We start from the raw sequence: 27,723 nt of genomic DNA on the forward strand, positions 1-27,723 counted from the left end.
CAAAAAAAATCACGTGACTAGCGCATTCGCGCGCCACGATTGTGCTGCTCTCAAACGGGGTTTGAGTGAATGAAATCAGCTGCTGGCAAGGCGCGCCGACCTCAATGCGCCGGCAGGCCGATATGTCAGCTGTGGCTGCGGCCCCCGCGCGAGCCAATCTGCAAGCGGACGATGCAAGTTGCCGCGAACGCGCCGGGCATTGTGAGCTATGACATGGCCAAAGGCGACAAAAACAAATGCAACGAGTTTTATTCGCCACTGAGAGGCAAAGAAGATAGGCAAGTATTTTACTCATTTTTTTTAAAGTAATAATGGGTATCTATTTTGGGTGACACGAGTGGGTTGTGTTTAGTATTAAAAAAACCATTTGCATCGACAGTGTTGCACAGCCTCTTTTGGGAGTAAGGTCAATTAATTTACATCCCACTATGATCTCAGAAAAAATTGAAAAAAAACTATGCAGCCACATCTGTGAAAGCTGACTTCAAAAGCTCGCGTGCAAAACATCTCCAAGAACCTGTTTGCAGGATTGCGTGCCCTTAAAGGGCCCTGCAGCAATTTAACAAAGCTAAAAAAATTTTTGTTTTAAATAAGAACCTCCCAAAAAATGCCTTCCTGCAAAAATTCTTTAAAGCGCTTTGTTTCAGCTGACTTATGATCAGCCAAAAGCTCTGCCACAGGATTTGAGGCTGCCCCTTCGTTTTGTCAATAACATGCTGGAACAACGAATGTTATCACCGGACCCAAGGCCATTATAAGACGCCATGTGTCCATCGAGCAATTCTCCATATAAGGTAGCGAACGCCCGATGGCGTCGCAGAAAGCATCACTTAAGGTGCCACCTCAAACACGCGTCAATGTGAACCGGCCATCGGAGCGCGCGATGGTATTTTCCTTCATGTGTTGTGAACGCGGCCGGCCTGCTAAATATCGACTCCTAGGGACTTATGGGACTTCACCGCCAGTATAAAAGGCGCATGGGTGGGTCCATGTGGAGTGCGATGTGTGGACTCCGTACATGTCCTTCTCTATTGTTGTTCAGATGCACCTCGGCGCTCTCTGACATATGTAGATAATTTGCACGCAAATATTTGTTCCTCCAAAAAGCCTTAATGAGAGTAGGTTCCTCGTTTAAACGTGGGACTCGTCCTCAGCGTCCCTCGAGGCAATATCAACTGGTTGCCAGTGGCGGGATTGGTTCACGTTCTCTCCTGGAACTGGTGCTGGTGAGTGCTAGACTTTTAGTAAGGTTCTGCCAGGTCTTGCTTAGATGGTGAAATTTGTCCAAGACGGCGTAGAGGTTGCTACTCTGTGAAGGTCTGAGTTTATTAGGCGCCCTTCGCTCTAGCTTCTGAAAAGGAAAGTCGGCGAAGGTGACCATGGAGCTGAACAAATGATAAAGCCGGATATAGTACTGCTCTGCGACGAGTTGGGAATCGAGGCCGCGACCATTCGAAGAAAGCGACATCTAATCCAGGTGATTATCGATTGCGGTGCGTATGAGGACGAGCTTTCCGAATGGTGGAAGCTCATCCAGGAGTGGATAAAGAGGGAACGAGAGGAGCAACGCAAGGATGCTGCGGAACGGAAGCGTCTCGAATGCAAAGAATAAAGCGGGCTTGAAAGATTGCGGCCAGCACTCCAGATCGCACAGGCGGAAGAGGCCAGCGGTCAGGGATCCAGCAATGTGGAGAGTCTAGCAGACGCACTAGTGACATGGTTTGGTTTGGTTTAGGGGAACAGGAGGGAGCTCCTGCACCCTTACAAGATGAAAGAGGATGTCGGTTTGTTCCTCGTTAACTTTGAAAGAACCTGCGAGAGGATAGGATTCGATCATGCTACATGGCCGTAAAAGATGTTAACGGTGTTTCCCTGCGAGGCAACGGATACTCTTGCATGTTTTTCAGCGAATCAGGCAGGTGTATATAAAAAGCAGAAAGCAGCGCTGCTCAAGAGATTCCAGTTGTACATTTTTCTTGTTTCTTTTCCTAGCCCCTCTATGTCACCTGAAGGGTTTCGCCACCGGATTAGGGAGCCCAAAATAGAACGGGCGAAGCATTTCAGGAGTACGCGTTCAGCATGGAGGCCAATTTGGTGGAGTGGCTTAAGGAAGAAGGTGCCTATTATGATCATGACAATGCAGTTGACATCATCGATTTTGAGCAATTTTACGAATTCTTCGGTGAGGAAATGCATCTATGAATTCAGGAAAGGCCTGGCGAGAGAACCTTTAGAGTGCGGTGGAGTTACCAGAAGAGTACAGCGTCCACGGTGAGTCAGAGTACGTTCGCGGTCGCCCCTTCGCAAGTTACGTAACAAGGACTACCCTGAACATGCCAGTGGTAACCACAAGGGAAAGTACGTAAGGGAACGGCACACTAAGGGCACCAGTGATGTAAAGAATGCGTCTGAGAGCGGACCAGGAAGTAAAAGCGGTGAAAGACAATGTTTTTGAAGCTAGGTAAAGACTGCGGTTTTTCCGTTGCCAAGAACCGGCACATAGCTGCTGGCTATAGGAAAACCAAAGTAGTTGTCTCTCTGACCGGCTGTGACGACGAGAACATGCGGCTGCAAGAACCTTACTTTCGAGACTTGGTCGTGAACGGAAAGGAATGCAAGGGCTTGCGTGACTTTGAGCCAACAATGGACGTCGTCCATCCGGAGCATGTGGAAGCTGAAGATTTCATTGGTCAGTGTGCGTGAATAAAACAGGTCGGGGAGGAGAACAGCGTTTGCTTACGCATTCCAAAGGTGAAAATCCAGGGACCATTTGGAGTACCGGCGACTGAGGCAACAGTACCTCCAAATCATCCGAGGCAGTAACCCTACTCTTCCTCAAATAATTCGGACTTCTAGTATTACAAAGAAGTATTAGCTTTTGGGAATTTTCGGATCACGCCATTACCCGTTTCAAGGCGCGTGAGCTTGCTGCCTAGAAGAGTAAAGAAGGCGACGAGACCGCGGCTTTAGATCATAACGGCTTTCCCGCGACTCTCGCTATTACACGTCATGAGGGCAACAACGCAACAGCTATGAGTCTAGAGGACAGTAATAACACTGAGGCTCCTGTTGAGTCATTCGCGGTAAGGCCCGCATATTACACAACACAGCAGGAATACCCTCACATTGTGCTCCCACATTCTCAAAGTTTACTGGACCTCCTCAGTGTTGGCAAGGAAACTTTGACCCAAGGATAAAGGAATGATTGATCGATGCAAGCTCTAAAGGAGCACGTTCAGGAGGGAAGGGCTTGAGCCCATATAAGCTTCCAACCCTGTTCTGGTCTTTAGTATCGTCAATATAAAGGCAGAAAAGGGATTCGGTACGATAAGCTCATTGTTCGTTCGAAGTATCAGGAGCTGATTACTTGCCTGTGGCATGGGGAAGGCTGGGTTTCCCATAGGGGAGTGAAGAAAGCCAGTGCAAGGTAATAAAGAGAGTTTTTTTGGTCACGTTGCTTTAAGGACGTGGACCAATGTGTACAAACATGGGACGCCTGTCAAACAGTTGGCAAGACTCATGAAAGCAGGATAGCACCCATGAAGTTGATACCGCTTATATCGGAGCTTTTAGGCGTCTCGTTGTGGATTATAGTAGGGTCTCTTCCGGTGACCAAATCAGGCTACAAATACATTCTAACCATGATCTGTCCATCCACTCAGTTCTCCGAGGCGGTTTCATTAAAGGAAGTCAAGTTTGTGAGCAGCAGAAGCGTCGTCACGTGTCTTCGCAAGGACTGGCTTTCCGGCCGAGCTCGAAAGTTATCAGGGTACCGTATTTACCAGCTCCTTGACAACAGCGTTTCTTGAGCAGTCCGGGATTTGCATTGTTCGAAGTACTGTGCAACACCCGCAGAATAATAGTGTGGAGGTGTGGCACGCTGTGCTAAACACAATACTCTGCGCGCGTTGTTACAAGCAAAAGAAAGGTTGGGAAGCATGTCTACTAGCCACACTATTCTCCATAAGGTCCGTGCCACGTGAGTCTACTGCGTTCAGTCCTGCAAAACTAGTTTACCGTATACCCCTTCGGTATCTTCTCCGAATGTTGCGCGGATCATGAGAAGGCCGCGGGGAGAATCGGACGATAGCAAATTATCTACTATAACAACTCAGCTGTCTTCAGTCATGTAATTAGTTGGTCGAAGTCAATAAGAAGTTCGCCCAAGAAAAAGACAAATTGTGCTACGACAGAAACGCTGCAAAGAGAGCTTTCGCAGTAAAATACAAGGTGTTAGTGTTAGAAACATCTGGAAGAATAAGTTGTAAGGACAATGGGTAGGTCCTGCAGAAGTGGCAAAAAAGCTTTCTGACACAAACTATGAAATTAAAAGGCCGAGGCTGCGCAAAGAGGTGAACATCAACTACTTGAACCTAATGAAACCATATAAGGAACGTGAAGCGGTGGATCAACTGGCTCTAAACGTACCTGAGGCGGTAGAAACCGCGTTTCTATATCAAGAGGAGAAGCCTGTGAATTTACTCGGCAATTTCCTAGGAGAATCCAAATCTGAGCATCTAACAGAGACAGGAGAGGAGGTTTGAGAATTTTTTAGACAGGCACCAGGAAAGACTACTCCAATAGAATATGACATAGGATTGACTTCTAACTAGGCGATTCAGTACAGGCAATATCGTTTGTCTCCCAAACAGAAAGAGATCGTGGAAAACGAGATCAATCGCACGTTGTAGCTAGGCTTGATTATACCTGAGAGGAGCGAGTGCACTTCTATATTCCTACTAGAAGCTCCAGGTAAAAAGCTTAGACGGTGTATTGGATACTTCCCATTAAATGCAGATAACCGAGACCAAACCTAACGCATTCCTAACTTGGAGGAGAGAGTAGAAACCATGAGCCACGCAAAGCACATATCAACGCTCGGCCTCACCAGAGGCTACTGGCAGGTTCCGCTAACTAAATGGGCAAGCTGATATGCCGCGTTCCTTTCACCGCTTGGAGCGTTTCTCCCATTAGTCCATGGCTTCGGGCTAAAGAATGCACCATTTTTTTTCGCGACTAATGAGTCACATTCTGCAAGGTGTGCAGGATTACGCACTGCCATAAATAGATGATATCGCGATATGTTCTCGTAGCTGGGAGGAGCATAGCTTACATCTGCGGAAGGTGTTGTTTGGCTTGCGAGATTCGGGGCTGGCCGTAAACGAAGTGTCAGCTGGGAAAAGCAGAGGTCAGCTATTTAAGCTTTAGGGTAGGGCAAGGTTATCGGTGTCCACTAGAGCTTAATGTCGCAGCATTAACTGATAATCCTTGACCTTAAAGTAAATCTGACTTTGGTTACTTCATTGGCTTAGCAGGGTACTACCAGCACTACATTAGAAACTTATCAGAGATTGCTATTCCACTCACAGATAGCTTGAAAAAAAAAATTCGCTGTGGCTTAGCTTGGTTAAGCCCGGTAATTGCGAAAGCAATATCCGTACCTACGCCTTGGTTCAGCTGGTAGTGTAGCTGGTGGTGGTGCTTGTGGTTAGACTTGTGGCGATGCATCTGTTATACAATCCAATCCAATCCAATGTAATCTAATCTAATCTATTCCAATCCAATCCAATCCAGTCCAGTACAATCCAGTCCAGTCAGGCCGCCGTTCATGTGCACCGCCGTCGCACACGGACGGCGCGAGATCGCGAAGCAATGTTAAGCCGCTGGTGGTTGGCACAGCAACTGCTTTCTAGCGACGTGAGTCGATCCTAATCTCTTCAGCGTAACGCCACAATCGCGCTCCTAGCGGAGAGCGCAGGAGTTATGCGGCGGTAGTGGCACCGCCGCGGCTTGCGACGGCGCGAGTCGGTCGCCGTTCTCTTCGGCGTGACGTCACAACACCTGTTACGCTCCTAGCGGAGAGCGCAGGAGTTCGGCGCCGGTGGTGGCACCACCGCGGCTTGCGACGGCGCGAGTCGGTCGCCCTTCTCTTCGGAGTGATGTCACACATGACGTCACACAAAGGTCAACTAAAGGTCAATGGTGGCCCCGCCGCGCCACGGCAAAGGCTGAAAGTGCAAGTAGTAAAGCTTTCGCTTTAAAAGAATGAGCCCATGGAAGTGAATAGGAATGAGGCCAAGGAATGCCCCTTTTCTGCCGTGAAGGCGCTCTGTCAGAGAACCTGTGCTGAAGGCGCCTGATGTCAGCCGCCCATTTACGTTGCAGTGTGATGCTAGCGACCATGGAATGCAATCGGTGCTTAGTCAAAACGACGTCGAAGGTAACGAGCATCTCATGATCTTTGACATTAGAAAACTGATGGTGCGGGAGCAGGCGTACGGTGCGTCGGAGGAGTGTGCTTGTCTCCTTTGGGCAATACACAAACTGTAACGCTATCTAGTGGGATTCCCCTTCGTGGTTCGAGCAGATAATTGCCCTCTGACCGGGATGCGTAACATGTCAAAAAATGGAAGGCTCCAGCGCTGGAGCTTAGCGTTGCAAGAACATAGCTTCGAAGTGAAGTATCGCAGAGGCGGAGACAACGGCAATGTTGATGACCTGAGTCGAGCCTTCCCTGGGCTAGTTTGAAACGGCGCGGTAGCAGTATTGAGTTCTGTTTAATAGTTTCAAGTTTCAGTTAGTTATGCATTTTCCTTTTTTTTCTAAACTGTAATCTCCATTCACGCTACTGTGATCACGCCTCATTACAGACAGCTTTCTTGAGGTAGGACAAATCAAAATTGACAGAAATTATAGAGGGTGCTAATTAAGCGGCCTCAGCACAAAGTTCGGTTTTCTTTTTGGGTTAATTGGTTCACCTCTCCAGGTGACTTGGGAACAACTCAGTTTTTCCAAATAATTAACCCGGAGAATCTTGATAGGGTTGAGTGCTTCCAGTGTCGCACCCTGGTTTGAATGCGTTCCTCGCCGCTTAAGTGGGGCAGTAGAGCAGAAACGTCCTTTTACCTTCACCGCAAGTCATCAAGTGAAAGAGGAAAGTGAAATTTTCGGAATTATAAGTGTAAAACAGACATCAATTGCAATGCAGTACGCACCATCGTGCATCATGACACAATAAGAGCACGTCTTTTGGCATTAGCTGTTTTGCGCACTGTGAAACTCGGCACCATTAAATTCAAATCGTGCGTAATAGGTAACGACAGGCACTGAATCTTGTTGCGTGAGGAAAAGTTGTGCCACATCCTCACTTAAGCTACATGATCTTAGTGGTGCTCCAAGGACATGAACACAGTGGCATCGCACAACACGCTTGCTGAGCATTTTGTTCTATCTTCGGACACGCGACAATGACAAATAGACAAACCTACTAGCACTCTGCACCCAGCACTTCATAATACCGCATTCTGCAATCTGAAAAGGCACGCCTTTTGCAGCTGTCACGAACATTAGGAGACACCCATTGTTGCTTTCAAAAGGAAAGGCTGACGTTCGCCAGAGTGGTCCAAACATTTCCATACTCTTTGGGAGGTTCAACAGCTCATGGACGTTAAATGTCGCATTACTCACACTACAGACTGAACATATTTTCTGTACAAAAAAACGAAGGAGCTCACCGGCTTGGTGGATGTTGGCGCCAGGTACAGAGGTCTGCGTCGATAGGAAAAATTTCCTTGACACTGTATGGAGAAGTGATTTATGTACCTCTCAGAAATTAGGCCTACCATGCACGGAAGAGCATAATACAAGAGCCAGTACAGCCACTCAGTGGCCTTCCAGTACTTTCACTCTGCAATGGAACGGGGCAAGCGGCAAAATGACTTTGGTGGCCTGAGTTTTTGGAAGCGGCTTTCTAGTTCCTGGATGCGCCGTCTGATATTAAAGGGCTCCCCAAATGCTGTCACCCATGACTGTTATTTGCTGTACAACGCCCTCCAACACACAATGCATGTAGCCTGGCGGGAGGCTCCATACAAGGTTGAAGCGTTCCAGACGCATTAGTTCTGACGGGCCTTTCACTCCACGTACCTAACGGTGCCGTAGGTGGGCAGCATTTGTGTCTTCCATCAACCCACTGTGCGTCCACGGAGCTGGCGATGTTTTTTCAGTGATGTACCGTACAGTGCCTGCAAAGAAAGCACTTAATTTAGCACAGAAAACAGTACGAATAATTGTATTTCGAGTACTGAATAAAGTCATAATCTCTGCGCCTTTCGGAAATACATGTCTAAGTGAGATTAATCAATAAAACATAAATGGAAATGTTATAATAAGATATTTCCGACAGCAAATTTATCCAGCAGCGTGTGCAAAGACACACCAGTCAAAGTAAAGAGCTTTGAAAGTGCTGCTCGGTCTGCACCCAGCTTGTGTACAAAGTCTAGTGGAAAAAGTATTTCCATTTATGCCCTCAGAGGGATTACTTATGCGAAGGGTATACAACAAATCCAAAAGCTCTCAGAAGCTGACAGCGACTGATAGCCTATACCTACCTACCTACACACACACACACACACACACACACACACACACACACACACACACACACACACACACACACACACACACACGCGCGCGCGCGCGCACATACACGCACACTATTCTGTTTTTACGTAAGCTGATTATTTTAGAAGCTGTTGTTTTAGAAGAGAAATCAGGTCTCAAGGTTGATTACATCACTTGCTACGAAGCATCCTGGAACCGGATGGTGCATATGGTACGGCCGCAGCTGTCACGCCGTGCGTACAACACGCTACTTAAGATGGCAGGCGCGTTTTCTTGCAGCCAGATTTTCGGCATTTGGTTAAATGAATGAGAAATGACTTCATAAAGCGGCCTACATGACGCCTGACGGTCACGTTGACGTGCGACCAATCAAAATTGCCCATCAGTTGGACAAGTGTGCATCAACACTTAAAGCTATGCCAAAGTTAACTCATGTACCCCTAAATCCAAATAATTTATAGAAAATGAAAGTAAATTATGCATTTCACCTCTTCAGCACCGAGGTCATGTGCGGTTTGTTTTTGTACAAAGAGGAAATTTCGAAGTGCTGCACATACAGAGCACCGACAGAGCAGTTCATCACCTTTATGCAGAAACTGATTTCTGTCATGACGTCACGAGTGCGTTCAGCAGGCCAGAGAAAGAACTCTGAACAAGAAGCAGTGCTGCGAAATGCCCTGTACTACATCAATATGTGGGATACCAACACTGGGCCCAAAAAGGCAGGCTTTTTGTCGCCGAGCTCAACTGAAGGCCTTCGAGTAACACTAAAAGGCACGCTAGAGCTTCTCGAATACCTGAATGAATGCCTTGATTATAAGTATTTGCTGACCTCCGGTCTCAGCCAAGACCCCATGGAAAAATTATTCGGAATAATGCGGCAGTTCTCCGGGTGGAATGACCACCCTACATCATCCCAGTTCCTAACAGCAGTTAACTGCTTAAAACTTAGTAAAAGCATTGGACACAGGAAACAGTGTGGGAGGTGCTCTCATGTCCCTAATTGGAGTGTACGAAGCCGCCGACCACGTAGACACTTATTGATAAGGGGAAGCTTGATGAGGCTTCAAGTGTCCTCGATAAGTCTGAACTTTGTGATCACCTCTACCCACTGAAGACGAGCGACGCCAGGTTGATGTATTACCTAGCTGGATACGTGGCTCGAAAGAAGGTATTGGTTACAAAGTGTCAGCACTATTTTGAGGAGCTCTTAACATCTTCGGAAGTCGCAAATGAGGGTCTCTCTTCGTTTACAGTTTTTTGTGTTCAATGAGGCCTTCTCTATCCTTCAGTCCAACTGTTTGCATTTTTTGGAAGCTTTAGAAGATGTATTTACGATGTGGTTAAGCTGGATACAGCTTCACCGAGACAGTATGATAGAAGTTCTTCAGATTGTGCAGAATGTGCCCGTGTCGGGTGTCAGCCACACCAGGAGGACCTGACAAGCAACATTGTGAAGTTTTTTTCTTCCCACTAGGCTTCACTTTTTAACCAAGTCCCTCAAAAAGATCCCACTTCACCAAGCGAAAGAAGGAAACGCCTGAAACTTCGAAGAACAGCTTGATAGGCACCAACCCATGTTGGACCTACCCTGCGTCCGCAAGCTTATAAAATACTGTCCAATATGTTTGTTCTCACTGACAAAAAACCGTATTGTTGGTAGCAGTTTCCAAATTTCTGCGATGCTTTTTAATCATAGAAGAATAACGGCCAAATAAACAACTTTGGCTGATAAACATTAGACACAGTTTTCAATTGCCACCAGAAAGTATTTCTAGTCCGCACTATCAGAAGCTAAACTGCAAGCATTACCTTCTCGTGCTCCGCTTGCGCTGCAAAGTGCTTCATTTTGATAGCGGCTCCTGAATGCCACGACTTTCACTGCACTTACGACTGCTGTTTACTGTTCCGGAAAGCGACCTGAGGCTTCCAGAATCTACAGAGTATCGGCGTGCTAAAGAGGCGCTAGGTTGATTGGATAAAAAAAAAACGAGATCAAAGCGATCTGCAAGAACGAAACTTACGGTGGGAAAAAGCAATTTCCGGGATTGTAAGCGCGCACATCGGCATTACTCAGATGGCGCTCTGCTCTGGAAAAGCGCGGGGAATTCCAGACGCACGAACAGCAAGCCTTACGGTAGTCGGCGGTTTCCGAATCAGCAGCCGCCCAGTCCGCCATGACAACGGTGGAGCCGCATATCCGCATAGACGTCTCGAGCAATCTGCGCATGAAGGCTTTAATAAATGACTCTTTTCAGCCGATCAGTCGCCTCCGGCTACAATCACAAAAGTCTCTCGTTACAACTTTTTCCTGCATAAAAAAACGGCAATATAATTCTGCGTCGCGCGTAGAGGTGGTATGCACTGCCGCAAAGTCGTGCCGCGAAGCTGCTCGTCCGCTGGCCGCCATGACAGAGGTGCACGCAGCAGACGAACTCCTGTTCCGCAAGCCTGTTTTCATGCGTGTCGATTTCAGGCTGCTGTTTGGAACCCGCGTGCATCCGAGGTTCGACCGATAGTCGTAAGGCGCGACAGCTGCACGCAAACGAACGCCACTTCGATTGGGCGGCTGCGCTGCTCGAGCCTGTTGAGGAAACTGACGCAGCGACGAAAGTTGGGCGCCGATTAGGTTTCCCTCGATTCTGGGATCAAAGCTAGGATAGTCGTCGATGACAGCAGAGCTTCCATCAATACAAAGAGCCGCATTTACTCAAGACATCTGCGGGGAAGTGATCGGTGATCCGGCCTCTCGCTACGTCGTCTGTGGTCAGGTAAATTTGAGACAAAAGGTGGCGATTATTTCTTGTGCTGGTGTCCTCTACACACAGCGCATACACATGACCGGACGTGGAAAGCCTTGTTAGCGCTCTGGATAAGTCATTCTTTTGCACATAGGTGGTCGTAGATTGTCACAACGGCCGCTCATAAGGCAGCAGACTGGGTTACGTAGTTGTTCACTTTTGCTCTGTGTGGTGCTCCTTACATAACTGCTGTCTGCGTATACTTGCGCAGAGCCGTTTATTTCTGTACTATACTACATATCTGACCTTGATATAATGTTTTAGAGATTAATGTTGCATTATATCTGCGAAAATATGCGAAATTTTTGGACGAAGTGCATCCGAAGCAAGCACAGGACGGCCACCAAAGTTTGCTGAATTATTGAATGAAAGAGTGTGACCGCCAGCTTTTTTTGATCTTGAAATTAATTGATGGGGCATGCACCTCGTTTTTCGGTGGAGTCGTGGCCACCCAGGCGGCGGCTTTATACCGTGGATGATGGGAACCCTGCGCTTTCGTCAGGGTGATACTGCTAGCTCGCGAGCTGGCGCGGCAACCTCGATCCCTAACAAAACAGCACACTAATTTTTGCACCGTGCGCGGTGTCGTCATATGCCGCCACGAAAAATATGCACGACACTGACGAAGCGCGGACTATTAAGTTCCAGCTAGCAGGTACTCTTGTGTCGAATTTCAACACATCGCGCACAGTGCAGAAGTGAACAACAACATACACCAGTTTGCTGCCACATAAGCTGCCGTCGTGACAATATACGACCCCCTTTGTGCAAAAGAACGACTGCTCCACAGTGGTAGCAAGGCTTCCCAAGTCCGGCCGTGAGTATACGTTATGTGCAGAGGACTCCCACACAAGACATAATCGGCGCCGTTGTCAGATATTTACCCGGTGTGCTCATGCAGCGCAGATGCAGTAGCGAGATGCCGGATCAGCGATCACTTCTCTGCGAATGTGTTTTAACTAAATGCGGCTGTCTGGTTTCACGGAAGCGCTGCCGTCAATGACCGCTATCCGAGTTTCTATCCCAGAATGAACGCGAACCAAACCCGTCGCCAACTTTTGTCGCGGCGCCTGTTTTCTCGGCCGGCTCGAGCCGCGCTGACAAGCGCAGCTGCCCAATTAAAGTGGTGTTCGTTTACGACGGAATTTCATTTGATTTGATTTATTTTCGTGTATAAACATACGTGAGATGCGGAGAAAAGCTGCTATTAGGCAACTTGACTCGAGTCCCATCTACCTTACAAGAGCAGAGCATCAGCTACAGATACGTATGATGTCAGCTAAAAACAAACAATGAATACATGATTTAACTCCAATCAACACGCAGATAGTTACAGTGAATCAGAAACACAGATAACACAGATAATGACAAATGTAGTAGTAGTAGCAGTAGTAGTAGTAGTAGTAGTAGTAGTAGTAGTAGTAGTAGTAGTAGTAGTAGTAGTAGTAGTAGTAGTAGTAGTAGTAGTAGTCGTAGGAGTAGTAGGAGTAGTAGTAGCAGTAGTAGCACAAGTAGTATGTTTATTTGGCCATATTATGTACAATATGCCCTCGAGGTGAGTCTAAAAGAGGATGACCAAGCATGCCTCCTGACAAGGCCTGCACCCTGATTAACACATCATGGAAACGGTGGCCGAATAGACAAAAGAGAAAAAGCAATGAGCAACGTTATCACAATAAAAATAGTTAATGACAGACAATAATAAATATCAGTTACCAATAAACAAAACACTTCATAATATGCACATTCAGGTAAAAAAAGGAAGACAAACACACACTCAAAAAACTAAGTATGCAGAGGTAGCTGAAAGTTAACCGGGGGGAAAAAGAATCTGGGGAGAAAAAGAAGAAAGAAAACAATGAATTGCTAGAAAAAACACAGGAATGGTGTAACAGCACAATAGTGCGGTTAGAGCATGTCCTTAATTTTATAGATGTGGAAAAAAGTTACAAAAACATCCAGTTCAGCTCACTCAATGACAAGTCCTCTCTGTTGATTTCCTCATTCCTGAAAAAATTCAGCATATTCGGAATGGCTATACACAACATTTGAACACCGTAATTAGTCGTAAATGAGGCATAGGTGAAAAATCGGGATGCCGCGTTGAATAATAATTTGCTATCAAGTTGTGTTCATCTGTGAACCGTGCTGAGCGTAGAAGTAAAATTTTTTTCAAGTATTTTAAAAAATATTGGCAAGATAGTTATTGGTACGTAGTTATTTAGCTTATTTCTATCTCCTTTTTATAAAGAACACGCACTTTAGCCATTCGGAAAGCCTCAGGGAAGCAGCCATTTGCAAGGCAGAAATTAAAAAGATAAGTGAGCGCCACATTGATACCATAAACAACAAATTTACCAAACGTATCTATATGCCATCACAATCGCAGGAGGTAGTTATTTAACTGCATAGCAGTCGAAACAATTTCTGTATCTGTAACTAACTGGGTTTAAAATACTGTATGTTCGCATTCACTCCTAATGTATGAGGCATGGCCTCCTAGCGTGGCGGCTATCGTGCGGCTATCGCGCCCAGCGACTACCGGTCGAATCTTCGATGCACGCGGACTCCAAGCAGCAGTCTGAATTGCGACACGCGATCTCAGTCATGGCGGCCGACCGCGGCCCAGCGCAGCGCCACGGCTGTGCGCCTATGCATTTCACCTATACGCCAACGAGAGGCAACTGACTGCATCTAGAAACATGATGATGTGCTTCATAAATTATACTGCTTCTTTCTAAATACTCGTCAAGGACACGAAACATTGCCGAGGATGGCTTCGTCAATACATTATTTAAAAAGTGTTTTGGTTTATGGGGGTTTTAACGTCCCAAAACGACTCAGGCTATGAGGGACGCCGTATTGAAGGGCTCAAGAAATATCGACCGCTGGGGTTGTTTAACATGCACCGCCGCTGCCTGCGTGAAAAAGTATGGACGAACGACTAGGCGCTACAAGTATGGCATTTTTCTTAGGATTTATTAAACATAAGATGCAGTTGCACGTCACTTGATTCTAATAATTATTCACATATCAACAGCATCTTTGTGCACGCAACGGCGTCTCCTTTCATGTATCAACATTCACCATGTCAGTCAAACCCAAGTGTTCGTCGTCTGAATAAGACCCTCATGGCCGGTTTGTCCTAAGTGGGTTTCAAAGCAGCAGTAGAGTGGATGCCGATGAAATCAAGGTGTAGGTTTCTGCAACTGTCAGCGCAACTCCCGACAGTCAATACATCACTTTGGATTCTTGTCAAGTAGAACCATGCCGGAGACAGTCACTAGTCAGTGGGGAATTCTTTCACAATTCCTGTTCACAGTGTAGTCGCAAACGAGTCACACTTATTTGTCGACAGCTGCGAGCTTGAAATACACACCGGAGTAAGACAGGATGAGGTGGTCCCTTGGTTTTATCCTTTTGGCGCGGCCAAGACGTGTACCCATCTCAGGTTATTGCGGAGGGAAGCCCAAGGTTGTCGTGGACGCCCTGTTCAACCACACTGCGCACATGATGGCCCCAAAGCAGACACTCAGCGCCAAGGCGATGCACCAGGCTTCTCCCGAGATCCCGCGCAGCGTGAAGAGCTCAAAGAGGAACCTCCTGAGTTGTGGGTCATCATCCAAGGTGCGGCGGAGGCGTCCATGCTATGGCCGAAGTGGAGAAAATTGCATGAAAGCATGAAAGCTCGAATACTTGGCACGTTGTTGTTGCGGTTATGCCCTTGGTTCTTGCCACGTCTTCTGATGATGATGATGATGATGATGTCCTCGGGCTGAATGGCACTGGGCGAGATACGTGTTTCTTCGTCTTCTTCAGTGCTTAAGAACGGAGCTTTGGTCTGTGAGTGAGCGACAAGGTTGTACAAAAACTCAAAAAATTACGTGGATGAAGCTGCAGTCGTTTTCAGAGGTTCTCTGTATAAAATAGAAGCGCTTGTGAAATATTTTGGCGTCATTGAATTTAGGAGGCATTACCTGTATGCCGCTGTTCCTTCAAAAGAAGAAGACGAAAAATTTTTATTCAGAATAGGAAGGCACTATTGCTGAACGTGGGCAAGCCTCAGGGTAAAAGGGTCAAAGAAGTGGATGTTACGTGTTACATCTGACCGAGGAGGCCGCCTTCGCGATCGAACTCCGGGAGAGAGCGCAGCATGCGACACGCATTGCCCCCGCAACAATGGCACTGTGGCATCCACTTTTCCAGTGAAGGGACACCGCGCCCTCTGTGTTTGTAGTGTAGAGGCTCCAAGATGTCGCAGGCGCCCCAACGCTCCGCTATCTCTACGCCGAATTCTGCATGATAACAAACCCGTGCTGATATATCTAATAAATGAGCGCTCCGTCTAGAGCTATTGCGAATCTTGCGGGTGCCCTGCTCAAAAGCACCTGGGTGCTTCACCACACCATTTATTTTGCAGCAACAGCACAACCACTAGCACTCTCGCTATACGAACAAATGCGAATATCGTGGAGGCGTCTACGCGCTCCACTGTTAGCATTTCTTTTCGTCGCGCTTGTACCAGGGTCGAAACAAAAAGACGCTAAGGTCGTTCATATGTATGCATTTCTTTGTATCGCCCCTGTACCTGAAATAAAAATGACAGGTCTGCTGAAAGTAACCAGCCCTGAACAATTTACTGAGGGATAGTTAAACGAATTACTACTAACAGTAACCGAGCACAATGATATTCGATTAGTGAGCAAGGGCTGAAAGGCGACGAACAGCCGGTAAAAGACATTGAAAGAAGCCTTAACTAGAAGTCCAGTGCTAGCATAAGTAAAGGAAATACAATGGACTTAATATGAAATACACGTAAGTAACGGGCAACAATAAATCATACTAGCACCTTTAGATTGTGTCGGTGGTACATAGATGTAGAACTGAAGCTAACGATGGGGCCTGTTACGAGAAGTGACCAAGGATTCAGATATGTTAAATGCATAAGTCTAACCACTTGTGCATAAACAGTGAATAAATGGCATTCAGCGAAATAAAATCTGCCTCGTGGCGGCAGCAGTGCGACGGAAGAAAAATGCAAAGACGCATCTGTCATGCGCGCGCGCGCGCGTGTGCGTGAGCGTGTGTGTGTGGGTCGGAGAGAGAGAGAGCAGATGGAGAGTCGTAGACGATAACCAGGAGAAGATGCTCGGTTTGCTGCCCTGCACTGTGAGAAAGGCATTGAGGGAGATAGAGGGAAAAAAATGGCCGAGGCTTAGCTAAGGTTAAGCCTAGTCAGATGCGAAGCATATTGGTGGCTAGGCTTGGTAATACATTGCTTTATTTGGTTGAATACTTGGTCATTTTAATACAACCACTAGAAGCCTTCGTCGTGGGGGAAGACAACGGCATGGCTACAGTACAGAGGACTTTCGTGCAGCGGCCGCAAGGACGACCTCGTGACGCGGATCATGGACGACAACGCTCGCCGCCAAGCCGAGAGGGCGGAATTCGAGAGACTGCTGGCCGAGAGAGATCCTCTCCGGAGGCTTCTTGCTCAACGACAAGTGTCACACGATACGAGTGACAGCACGGACCAGCAGCCACTGTCGACACGGGCCGGTAACGAAAAGGGCTCCCAACGACACGACGGACCCCGCGCCCCTGCCACGGACACTACGGTGCAGCACACGGTGCCGCCGCAAGCGAGCCACGAAACGGGCTCCCAACGACACGACGGACCCCGCGCCCTTGCCACGGACGCTACGGTGCAGCAGCCGGTGTCACCGCAAGCAGATAACGAAAAGGGCTCCCAACGACACGACGGACCCCGCGCCCCTGCCACGGACACTACGGTGCAGCACACGGTGCCGCCGCAAGCGGGCCACGAAAAGGGTTCCCAACGACACGACAGACCCCGCGCCCCTGACACGGACACTTCGGTGCAGCAGCCGGTGTCACCGCAAGCGGGCCACGAAAAGGGCTCCCAACGACACGACGGACCCCGCGCCCCTGCCACGGACACTACGGTGAAGCACACGGTGCCGCCGCAAGCGGGCCACGAAAAGGGCTCCCAACGACACGACGGACCCCGCGCCCCTGCCACGGACACTACGGTGCAGCACACGGTGCCGCCGCAAGCGGACCACGAAAAGGGCTCCCAACGACACGACGGACCCCGCGCCCCTGCCACGGACACTACGGTGCCGCCGCAAGCGGGCCACGAAAAGGGCTCTCAACGACACGACGGACCCCGCGCCCCTGCCACGGACACTTCGGTGCAGCAGCCGCTGTCACCGCAAGCAGATAACGAAACGGGCTCCCAACGACACGACGGACCCCGCGCCCCTGCCACGGACACTACGGTGCAGCACACGGTGCCGCCGCAAGCGGGCCACGAAAAGGGTTCCCAACGACACGACGAACCCCGCGCCCCTGCCACGGACACTACGGTGCAGCAGCCGGTGTCACCGAGCTCGAGCCACGCAACGGGCTCCCCACGATACGACGGACCCCGCGCCCCTGCCACGGATATTACGGTGCAGCAGCCACTACCGACACGAGTTGGCCACGAGACGTGCCTCCAACGACACGGCGCACCTTTCGCATCTGCTACAGTTACTACAATGCAGAAGCCATTGCCAAGACGAACTGTCTCATCCATAAAGCCAGCGCCGCGACGAATGCACGGCACGATGCAGAATGATCCAACAAGCCCGACTCCCTGGACCACGAAACGTTACGAACGAGACAAACACGGCAGTCCGCATAAGTCGCATCAGGTCCCCAGGTGGAAACGACGACGCCGTCGTATCGGTGAGCATCACGGTACAAGCCCGACTCCCTGGACCAAGAAACGAAACGAACAAGACAAACACGGCACTTCGCACGAGTCGCATCGTCTCCACAGATTGAATCGAAGGCGTATTCGAACGAGCTGGACGCAAGCCACAAGATACGCGGGGAAGAACGAACAGCACGCCAAAGAATTGCTGTCGACAACGTGCGCCTGAGGACAGGCGCAAATTCTGGAAAGGCCGTGTCAGCATTCACATTTCTTACGAGCCACGCGGTCCCAACACGCCAGCACACGACATTTAACGCTCCTGCTCAGCGACCACGAGGCGCCCCGCATCCTAACATTCTCCTACGAGCGTCCCCCTTGACAAGCCACGATGCTGCGCCTTACGGCAGCGGAGTCGTAAGGAGAAGCATCTTCAAGCAACACGCCTGGACTTGTCGCAAGAGGCCAGACTGCGAGGCGCCGTTTCCTCCTCCCCCGGACGCCACCGCGCGCGGCAAAGTTTGAAGCGGTTGGCCGCGCGGTCGCTGGTTGGTCCTTTCGGACTGCCGCCGAGTGCCGCCTTTGGATTGGCCAGTTCGGAGGGGCCACCGTTCCTCAGGCTATAAAAGCCCCACCGCTGCAGCTTGGGAAGAGAGATGACCGAGAGGCGCCGACGATACGAGACGAGTCGGCGAGGCCCTCCCAACTCTGCAGATCCTCCGAACCTCCTACGTATCAATAATCCAGTTATCTCATTCTTGTATCCTTAAGTCTTAAATTAAACCTGTTTTCTTTATTCGAAAAGAATCCGGCCACTTCTTGCTAACAAGGTGGACCCCGTCTTCCTCTGTCGTGACGTCATGTGTTACGTGGTATGTCACGTGGTGTGACGTCACTGTGCCACGTGGTGTGCACGGCGCGCAACCACAGCGACGGCGCGAGGTGGACCCCCGTCTTCCTCTGTCGTGACGTCATGTGTCACGTGGTATGTCACGTGGTGTGACGTCACTGTACCACGTGGTCTGCACGGCGTGCAAGCACAGCGACGGCGCGAGGGGGACCTCCGTCTTCCTCTGTCGTGACGTCATGTGTCACGTGGTGTGACGTCACTGTACCACGTGGTGTGCACGGCGCGTAACCACGGCGAAGGGCTGTAGTGTACCTCTAGAAATATGCTTCGCATAAAAAGAGACAGCTTCCACTCGCCCCGTGCCCCGTGCCCTTATTTGGGCACTTTCTCATGAGCTCAGCTTTGCTACCTGCCCGCGGTGCACCACTCAGTGCAGATTTGTTCCGTTGGCGCCGGAGCCACGGTTCGCCTATTTGTTTACAGACGTGCCGCATATACGGTGGAGCCAGACCAAACATGTTTCCTTGTCGCCGACGCCATGAGCCTCATTTCGTTTCCGTCGAGTAACGCGATACGATGCGCCGTGGCAGCGGCGTCATGTTTACGAGGCTCCAGAATCTCGCAAAGCCGTCTTCTAGGAATTAGGAAGAGTAGATAGCGGTGCAATCGGGTTTTTTAAATGGCGTTTTGAGCTGTATCTTCCAGCACTACTTCTGGCCGTAACGACCCAGGTGCGACTTTGGCAGTTGGTATACGCTATGAGCGCTTGTTGTGTCCAGGAGGTGTGACGGAGCGCTGGAGGTTCCGGCACCTCTTCGTACATAGATCGTACCCAGCAGCTGCACCAAAAATGTCACGGACGCCGGTAGAATGTTCTATCAGTGGCAGAACAGTACCTGGCGAGCACACAGGGCAGAGCGCAGCCGGCAGGCTCTAGCACGAGCAGAAGAGGACGATGTCCGGCGCCACCACCGCCGGCGTTCTACGCTCCTGCCCCTACCGCGCCGTCCCACCGATTCCCGTGGCTGCCCCTTCGATAGCAGCAGACACCACCTTTGGGGTGAACAGGGCCAAACGAGAAGGACGGCTGTCTGCACCCACAAGCGCCCCGCAGCAGCCCAGCCAGCGGCAGACAGCAGCTTTCTCTGAACCTGCCATACCTGGCCCCAGGGTGCCCTCCCTCAGGAGGTCCGTGACAGGACCCTCTGTTGGTGCAGCTTCCGGGAGGAGCCTCCAAGCGCCAGCTAGTGGTGCACTGGCGAGTGGCGTTGCCAAGCGGGGCCCAGCACCCAGGCTGTCGGTGGTGCCCGCGCAAGCAGCTGCTTCACGAACATCGCTGAGGCCACCGGCTAAGACAGCTGCAGCTGGCCCAAGGACATCTTTGCCCGTACCACAGAAAGCGCAGACACCAGCCGGCCAACTCACAGCACAGATGGCAAGGCAAGCACCCAAGCCCAATTCACAGCCAGCGCAACAACCAAAGCCAAAGGCAGCCTTGGCACCTCAACTGGGCCACTCCCGCCTTCCACCTCAAAAGACCAGAGCGGCTGGTGGCCTGCCTCGGCCGGCTGCGTCCAGTGGGGCATCTTCCAGCCGTGCTGCACCGTCTCTGCTGCTGCCGATTGTGGAGTCCCCAGTGGCGACCCGCCTCTCCTCAACACCAGTGCGGTTGCAAGAACACTTGGCATGGCCGTCCACAAGCGTTGATGGTGATGAGGACTCTGCGTCCCTGGTGCAGGCCGCCCATGAGCCTGTCGATGGTGGAGCGTGAGATGAGGCGCATCGCCCAAGTCCTCCAGGAGCTGGCAACCACACCCCTTGTCGACACATGCCCGATTACACTGGTCGACCTCGCGGTCTCAGACCCCGAGTTGGAGGGGGAGGCAGACCCGGTACCCCGCTGTGCCCTGTTTCAGTCTCCAGAGCAACCCAGGATCGCTGCTACTGAGGGGGACAGTTGGCTGATATCACTAGCCTCTCCCGCCCCGCTGGAAGGTGCCAAGGCTGGTGTCGCTCTGCCCATCAAAAACCAGGAAGCAGTGCTGAAGGACCCGGTAGCACTGACAGACTTGCTTGGCTCTCCACCACTTCTGGGTGAGACCAAGCGCGACACGTCCGAACAGCCGTCCTTGGTTGAAGCAGACAGCAGCAGCATTTGCCCCACCACGGCCCTTGACCACCAGTGAAGAGGCTGGGCCGGTGGACTCGTGCGTCAATGAAGAGGGCTTGGCTGTACCCAATGCGGAGTCCACCTTCGCTGTAGCGCCCATGCCCACGCCTCCACCCACGACAGCTGTCCCGAGGAAGGCACCGTCTAAAGCAGCAACGGTGGAGGACAGCACTGTGACCCTGGGGCAAGGTGCCATTCCACGCAGGCCTTTGGGACAAGCCCTTCCACGCAGGAGCATGCTGCCGCCCCCGTCGCAGCGTGCTGGGCGGCTGTCCGTCCCCTCCAGGGCCACTGTGCCTCGCGGCCGGCTCAGTGTTGCTCCTTCGGCCGCAGCAGACCGCACGGGGGCGCCGGTAGAGTGATGTCTAAACTAAGTGCGGCAATATTATGCATTTGTTGAGCAGCGATATTGCCAAAAACTTTGCGATACCTGACTGGTCTCGCGGTTTTATAGCTGGAACTGCATCTAATGAAAGAATAAACAGCACAATTTGTGCTGGCTAACACGACACCATAGTGCAATGCAGACGTCGTCTTGCTGACGTAACCGCTGCAGAAATGTTTTTCGCACAAATGCTTCGCAACTAGGACATTCACGACACACACATTATCCAGTAACTTTACGTAGGGAATGTCTGCAGCTCTCGGTGACGCGTAGGCTGCGAAAACGGGCGAGTCCTGTCAGTTATTCATACCGTTACCTCCATACCACACACTCAGGAAACCAAGTTTAGGATGCAGTGGGTAAGCGTGGTTGATTTTATAGAATCGGTAGTACTATATAAGCAAGTAGTGTCGATACCGCTATCGATAGCACCATCAATAGCACTATCAAAAGAACTATCGGGAGTGCTATCGATAGTACAATCAATAGAACTATCGAAATTACTATCGAAGGTACTATAGATAGTTTTGCATCACTTATGTGAGGGCGAGTGAAAAATCTCCAAATGCCACCACCTTCCGGAAAGCTATTTCTGTATCCCCTGTCAGCACACAGCTACTTTGTCACTTGAACGTAAATTTTATGGCCGCTATTGGTAACTGGACAGCCTTATCTGTTCACTGCTAGGACCGAGTTTCAGTCCCTACCGAGACAACCGCGTTTCAGGGGAGCCTTCACTGCGTAGTTGCGATGTCCTTCGAAAGTAACCGCCGAAATCACAAAGGCGGCTCGACTCGACCTTCCACCTCCACTGCGTGGAGTGGAAGCCCCTCCTCCACACAAGGGACGGGTTCAAAAACGCCACGCGGCGTTTTATCTTTCGAGTAGCTCCTTAGGAAAACTATCTCCAACTACAGTGCTCCAAAAGAACCACTGTACCCTTTGAAGTAGGCGTGAAAGGGCGTACGAGGGACGAAATTGAGGTGAAAATTGGCCGTAACACGTCATGTCACTGTCAATTGCATGACTATTTTGTCATGTTGCGCGTCTGAAGTACTTTTTTTGCGAGCTCCTTGAAGAAAGCAGCACCGAACAACGACAGGAAACGCATTCCCGTCTGGTAACTGTCGCGGCCAGTGACGTAGCGTTTGCGTATAGGGCATGCTCCATGGCTCCACCCATGGCACACTGGCGTAGGTCATTTGGGAGTGCTGTAAGAAAACTGCCGTTCGGAAGTTTTATGAATGTTTTCTCAACCCCAATGACGAGTGACCAAAAGCAGGCTGCTTCTACGCAGCGCTTTGTAATGCTTGATCCCTTTGTAGCCAATTGTACTGTCCAAAAGCGAGCACTGTTTGCAGTTTGGAAGCCAGCTGGGAGCCATAACTGCAAAGGCGCTTGAAAAGCCTTCCCTTCCGTCGATCACGAATATTCTTTCCTCCTTACGAACGAAATCATCCGCTTCCTCGGCAGCACAGCCTCACTCTTTGAAGGCGCGCATACCCTGAGGTGCCGGGCAAGGTATTGATGCGTAAAGCACAGACGATTGCACTTCACAACCACGCCTTCGGAGCATTCAGTTCCCGCTATGCAATTCGCCATTGCCTTCAAGTTCTCCGCCGTCTGTAGAAACTTCACAACGCGGGCGCGCTCAGCAACTCCGAACTCAGTAGCCTGTGAAACATGGCTGATGTCGGTGGCGACTTGTAATTTTCCCGTGCCGTCTAAGCGTGGTTCCCCAAACAGGTACAAAATCGAATGCAGCGACTGACCAAAATTGCCTGTGTTGAGCATCAGCACTATTATGATTGGGCATCGGTCTCTAGCCTATAGTCGATTAGCCGCCTGGCTTTCTCGGGGGCTGACGAAGAGTCAGGAAAGGAGTCGCGTGCTCGACTCCCGGCAGAGCGACAGAGGCGACAGCAGGAAGTGGGTTCAGAGACGTGAGATACAGAGACATCACCTAATCATGCATAAAGAGTGCATAAATAGCATTGGGTTGTTGAGCACAAATTCGCGAAATATGATCCCAGACGTAGCGGCAGCACTTCGACGGAACACAATTGCAAACAAGTAGTACATATCTCTCTGTGTGTGTGTGTGTGTGTGTGTGTGTGTGTGTGTGTGTGTGTGTGTGTGTGTGTGTGTGTGTGTGTGTGTGTGTGTGTGTCGGAGAGAGAGAGCAGATGGAGAGTCGTAGACGATAGCCAGGAGAAGATGCTTGGTTTGCTGCCCTGCACTGTGCGAAAGGCATTGAGGGAGACAGAGGGGAAAAAATGGCCGAGGCTTAGCTAAGGTTCAGCCTAGTCAGATGCGAAGCATATTGGTGGCTAGGCTTGGTAATACATTGCTTTCCTTGGTTGAATACTTGGTCATATTAATACAACCACTAGAAGCCTTCGTCGTGGGGGAAGACAACGGCATGGCTACAGTGGAACGCCGACTAACCCCGAGACGCGCGTTGGGTGAGCGCCTGGATTGCCACGGAAGCTGCGTCTGCCTGCCCGGTGGAGCGAGCGTTTCACCTACACCGAGTGTGAACGCGCGTTCGAAATGCGCGGGAATGCCGCTCGAGGACATTCCGGCGTCTGTGCGATGGCATCGTTCTCCCTCTCCCAGCGCGTGACGGCGATCTTTCGTGACGTCATGTGTCACGTGGTATGTAACGTGGTGTGACGGCACTGTACCACGTGGTCTGCACTGCGTGCAACCACAGCGACGGCGCGAGGTGGACCCCGTCTTCCTCTGTCGTGACGTCATGTGTCGCGTGGTATGTCACGTGGTGTGACGTCACTGTACCACGTGGTGTGCACGGCGTGCAACCACAGCGACGGCGCGAGGTGGACCCCCGTCTTCCTCTGTCGTGACGTCATGTGTCACGTGGTATGTCACGTGGTGTGACGTCACTGTATCACGTGGTCTGCACGGCGTGCAAGCACAGCGACGGCGCGAGGTGGACCTCCGTCTTCCTCTGTCGTGACGTCATGTGTCACGTGGTGTGACGTCACTGTCCCACGTGGTGTGCACGGCGCGTAACCACGGCGAATGGCTGTAGTGTACCTCCAGAAATATGCTTCGCATAAAAAGAGACAGCTTCCACTCGCCCCGTGCCCTTATTTGGGCGCTTTCTCATGAGCTCAGCTTTGCTACCTGCCCGCGGTGCACCACTCAGTGCAGATTTGTTCGGATGGCGCCGGAGCCACGGTTCGCCTATTTGTTTGCAGACGTGCCGCATATACGGTGGAGCCGGACCAAACATGTTTCCTTGTCGCCGACGCCATGAGCCTCATTTCGTTTCCGTCGAGTAACGCGATACGATGCGCCGTGGCAGCGGCGTCATGTTTACGAGGCTCCAGAATCTCGCGAAGCCGGCTTATAGGAATTAGGAAGAGTAGATAGCGGTCCAATCGGGTTTTTTAAATGGCGTTTTGAGCTGTTCCTTCCAGCACTACTTCTGGCCGTAACGACCCAGGTGCGACTTTGGCAGTTGGTATACGCTATGAGCGCTTGTTGTGTCCAGGGGGTGTGACGGAGCGCTGGAGGTTCCGGCACCTCTTCGTACATAGATCGTACCCAGCAGCTGCACCAAAAATGTCACGGACGCCGGTAGAACGTTCTATCAGTGGCAGAACAGTACCTGGCGAGCACACAGGGCAGAGCGCAGCCGGCAGGCCCTAGCACGACAGAAGAGGACGAAGTCCGGCGCCACCACCGCCGGCGATCTACGCTACTGCCCCTACCGCGCCGTCCCACCGATTCCCGTGGCTGCCCCTTCGGCAGCAGCAGACACCACCTTTGGGGTGAACAGGGCCAAACGAGAAGGACGGCTGTCTGCACCCACAAGCGCCCCGCAGCAGCCCAGCCAGCGGCAGACAGCAGCTTTGTCTGAACCTGCCGTACCTGGCCCCAGGGTGCCCTCCCTGAGGAAATCCGTGGCAGGACCCTCTGTTGGTGCAGCTTCCGGGAGGAGCCTCCAAGCGCCAGCGAGTGGTGCACTGGCGAGTGGCGTTGCCAAGCGGGGCCCAGCACCCAGGCTGTCGGTGGTGCCCACGACAGCAGCTGCTTCACGAACATCGCTGAGGCCACCGGCTAAGACAGCTGCAGCTGGCCCAAGGACATCTTTGGCCGTACCACAGAAAGCGCAGACACCAGCCAGCCAACTCACAGCACAGATGGCAAGGCAAGCACCCAAGCCCAATTCACAGCCAGCGCCACAACCAAAGCCAAAGGCATCCTTGGCACCTCAACTGGGCCACTCCCGCCTTCCACCTCCCAAGACCAGAGCGGCTGGTGGCCTGCCTCGGCTGGCTGCGTCCAGTGGGCCATCTTCCAACCGTGCTGCACCGTCTCTGCTGCTGCCGATTGTGGAGTCCCCAGTGGCGACCCGCCTCTCCTCAACACCAGTGCGGTTGCAAGAACACTTGGCATGGCCGTCCACAAGCGTTGATGGTGATGGGGACTCTGCGTCCCTGGTGCAGTCGCCGCCCATGAGCCTGTCGATGGTGGAGCGTGAGATGAGGCGCATCGCCCAAGTCCTCCAGGAGCTGGCAACCACACCCCTTGTCGACACACGCCCGATCACACTGGTCGACCTCTCGGTCTCAGACCCCGAGTTGGAGGGGGATGCAGACCCGGTACCCCGCTGTGCCCTGTTTCAGTCTCCAGAGCAACCCAGGAGCGCTGTTACTGAGGGGGACAGTTGGCTGATATCACTAGCCTCTCCGGCCCCGCTGGCAGGGGCCAAGGCTGGTGTCGCTCTGCCCATCACAAACCAGGAAGCAGTGCTGAAGGACCCGGTAGCACTGACAGACTTGCTTGGCTCTCCACCACTTCTGGGTGAGACCAAGCGTGACACGTCCGAACAGCCGTCCTTGGTTGAAGCAGACAGCAGCAGCATTTGCCCCACCACGGCCCTTGACCACCAGTGAAGAGGCTGTGCCGGTGGACTCCTGCGTCAATAAAGAGGGCTTGGCTGTACCCAATGCGGAGACCACCTTCGCTGTAGCGCCCATGCCCACGCCTCCACCCACTGCAGCTGTCCCGAGGAAGGCACCGTCTAAAGCAGCAACGGCGGAGGACACCACTGTGACCCTGGGGCAAGGTGCCATTCCAAGCAGGCCTTTGGGACAACCCCTTCCACGCAGGAGCATGCTGCCGCCCCCGTCGCAGCGTGCTGGGCGGCTGTCCGTCCCCTCCAGGGCCACTGTGCCTCGCGGCCGGCTCAGTGTTGCCCCTTCGGCAGCAGCAGACCGCACGGGGGCGCCGGTAGAGTGATGTCTAAACTAAGTGCGGCAATATTATGCATTTGTTGACCAGCGATATTGCCAAAAACTTTGCGATACCTGACTGGTCTCGCGGTTTTATAGCTGGAACTGCATCTAATGAAAGAATAAACACCACAATTTGTGCTGGCTAACACGACACCATAGTGCAATGCAGACGTCGTCTTGCTGACGTAACCGCTGCAGAAATGTTTTTCGCACACATGCTTCGCAACTAGGACATTCACGACACTAACACATTATCCAGTAACTTTACGTAGGGAATGTCTGCAGCGCTCGGTGACGCGTAGCCTGCGAAAACGGGCGAGTCCTGTCAGTTATTCATACCGTTACCTCCATACCACACACTCAGGAAACCAAGTTTAGGATGCAGTGGGTAAGCGTGGTTGATTTTATAGAATCGGTAGTACTATATAAGCAAGTAGTGTCGATACCGCTATCGATAGCACTATCAATAGCACTATCAAAAGAACTATCGGGAGTGCTATCGATAGTACAATCAATAGAACTATCGAAATTACTATCGATGGCACTATAGATAGTTTTGCATCACTTATGTGAGGGCGAGTTAAAAATCTCCAAATGCCACCCCCTTCCGGAAAGCTATTTCTGTATCCCCTGTCAGCACACGGCTACTTTGTCACTTGAACGTAAACTTTATGGCCGCTATTGGTAACTGGACAGCCTTATCTGTTCACTGCTAGGACCGAGTTTCAGTCCCTACCGAGACATCCGCGTTTCAGGGGAGGCTTCACTGCGTAGTTGCGATGTGCTTCGAAAGTAACCGCCGAAATCACAAAGGCGGCTCGACTCGACCTTCCACCTCCACTCCGTGGAGTGGAAGCCCCTCCTCCACACAAGGGACGGGTTCAAAAACGCCACGCGGCGTTTTATCTTTCGAGTAGCTCCTTAGGAAAACCATCTCCAACTACAGTGCTCCAAAAGAACCACTGTACCCTTTGAAGTAGGCGTGAAAGGGCGTACGAGGGACGAAATTAAGGTGAAAATTGGCCGTACCACGTCATGTCACTGTCAATTGCTTGACTGTTTTGTCATGTTGCGCGTCTGAAGTAGTTTTTTGGCGAGCTCCTTGAAGAAAGCAGCACCG

At 51.2% G+C, this 27,723-nt stretch overlaps 1 pseudogene; it reads left to right on the top strand.

Annotated features, from left to right (window-relative positions):
* The first annotated feature begins 14,335 nt into the window (after positions 1 to 14,335).
* Positions 14,336 to 27,723, top strand: part of LOC149356239 (uncharacterized) — a 51,987-nt pseudogene continuing 38,599 nt past the window's right edge.

This window comes from Amblyomma mixtum, chromosome 3 (assembly GCF_055824585.1).
Source record: "Amblyomma mixtum isolate Tamu chromosome 3, ASM5582458v1, whole genome shotgun sequence".
NCBI lineage: Eukaryota > Metazoa > Arthropoda > Arachnida > Ixodida > Ixodidae > Amblyomma > Amblyomma mixtum.